The sequence below is a fragment of the Octopus bimaculoides genome, chromosome 1 (genome assembly GCF_046866305.1).
Source record: "Octopus bimaculoides isolate indiv1 chromosome 1, ASM4686630v1, whole genome shotgun sequence".
In the NCBI taxonomy this organism is placed as follows: domain Eukaryota; kingdom Metazoa; phylum Mollusca; class Cephalopoda; order Octopoda; family Octopodidae; genus Octopus; species Octopus bimaculoides.
Genome location: NC_142928.1, coordinates 92087292 through 92089791, shown reverse-complemented (window position 1 = coordinate 92089791; position 2500 = coordinate 92087292).

Genomic DNA, 2500 nt, shown 5'->3' with positions numbered 1-2500 from the left:
ATTCACCTGAATCTAAATTTTAGCTGAACTCATCTATCTATCTATCTATCTATCTATCTATCTATCTATCTATCTATCTATCTATCTATGTATCTTTGCCCATCACTCTGCTCAACGCAGATTTGAAAATTTTGGCCAAAGTGTTAGCCGAGAGGTTGGCGCTTGTCATCGAGAAACTAGTCGACAAGGCGCAGACGTGCGCCGTGCCGGGTAGGAGTATCCATGACAACCTCCATCTGATCCGCTACACCATGCGTTCGGTTCGTCAAGGATGCCCCCTCTCGGCCCTTCTGTATGTATTGACTCTTGAGCCTCTACTGCGGAAGCTGGCGACGCTGAGGGGCATCCCACAAGAGCTGGGATGTGGGACGAGCGTGTCTGCATACGCGGACGACGTCACCGTCAGAGTGTCGAGCCAAAAGCACATCGAGCTGGTCGGCGAGAGACTAAAAGAATACGAAGCGGTAACGGGAGCAAAAATTAACCGGGATAAGTCAGTGGGCTTGTGGCTCGGCACCTGGAGAAGCAAGCCCATGCCGTCTAACAGCGTCTCCACTGTGGGACGCTGGACAAACGGGCCGGTTAAATTGCTCGGAGTCTGGTTCGGTCTGGACCTCCAAATGGAGAAGAACTGGGGCGAAATAACGACGAGGGTGGTCACTCTCACCCGGCAATGGGCCGAGAGGAAGCTATCCCTAAAAGGTCGGGCGGAGGTGGCGAACGCGTACATTGCATCCGTCATCGAATACCGTCTGACTGTCGTGCCTTGTCCCGACCCTACCATCACCAAACTGGAACGCATACTCTTCTGCCTCTTGTGGAAGGGAAGCGTTCCGATGGTTAGGCGATCCATTTGCTGTCAACAGCCGCTAAATGGAGGGCTGGGTATGCCGTGATTGATGATGCGCAGACATGCGCTGAGACTGCGACATCTCCGGCGCTTCCTAGACGACGGTGAACAGGTGTGGTCGCCGTTTGTGCGGCGCGCTTTCCCGCAGCTAGTCTCCTTAGCCGAGCTGCAGTCGGGGATTAAACAGAGACCTAGGCTCGGCGAATGGCACCGCGAGTGTCGCGTTGCTCTCAAGCAACTCTGCCGTCCGGGACCAATCTTGTGCAACTTTGATTCCACAAAAGCGTTCTATAGAGGATTAGTGGAGGGGAGGTACGACGACGATCTCGGGCAGAATCTGGGCGTCAACGAGGAACACCTGACCCGCCTGTTCAGGACAACTTTCGGGCCGGGACCTATGGACAACCACCAGAGATCCCTGGCCTGGCAGTGCTATCGAGAAGCATTACCCGTTCGGGATAAGCTTTACAGGCACGGTTCGAGACACACCGGACCGACCTGCCCGAGATGCGGTCAGAGCGACGAAACCGTTCTGCACGCACTCGTGCAGTGTCCAAAGATTTCCGACCTGTGGACTTATGCCGAACGGCTGCTGTCACGTGTGTGACGAGTCCGCCTGTCAGCCGAGTCTATTGTGCAAATTGCTCCACCACCGTCCCTCAACAGGGAAGGCAAGGCAGTGTTCATCATACTGGTGGCCATGGTGAAAGAATGTGTGTGGTGGACCCGAGCGAAAGGATTAGAGACGAAAACTTACCTCTCTGGCCAATCGCTCATCAACTTTTTCAAGTATCACTTGAAAAGGAAGGTGAGAATAGAGAGACAGTTTTTGTCTCGTGAAAGTTTCATTAAAAGGTGGGTGAATGTAGCAAAGATGGTGTGTGCGAGTGACGATACCTCTTTGAGCATGATCCTATAAATCGAAAAAAAAAATTTTTTTAAAAAAGAGCGAGCACTTCGCTCTCATGTGTCTATTCCCTGCTGAGGTTACCATGGTGTTTTCCGTAGGCTTTTCTCTCCATGGATAAACCTAATGTTACCCCATTTTACACAATTGACATTTTCTGTCAATTAATTAAATTGTGTTTAATTAATTGTGTTTAATTAAATTTTGTTAACGTATGTATTATTTCATTCCATTTGTTTATCTATGTATTGTATTATACTTTGTTCATATTATTATTGGTTTATGGGTAACATGTCACAAGCAGCAGAAATATAACAACAAACTGTTACTCGGAGTTTCAGTTTCCCGTTCATCGGACAGTTTTGTTAGCTAACAAAACTGTCCGATAAACGGGAACGTGAAACTCCGAGTAACAGTTTTTTGTTATATTTCTGCTGCTTTTAAATAAAGCATATTGCTCTACCTCTGGAATTTGAGTACTCTTTTTTTTCCACCTTGTTGCACCTTTATGTGCTTACTTCGGTATATATATATATATATATATATATATATATATATATATATATATATATATATATATATTGGGTCATCCCATAAATAATGTATTTTTTCAGTTGCACGAACACAAGGTCGGAGTGGAACGGGATAGACTACCTGCGTCAACTTTCTATAGAAGCAAGTAGTAATTCTACCTTATCCTTATTCTTAGTGCAAGTTTTGAAGAGTACAGTTCGATTTTAACA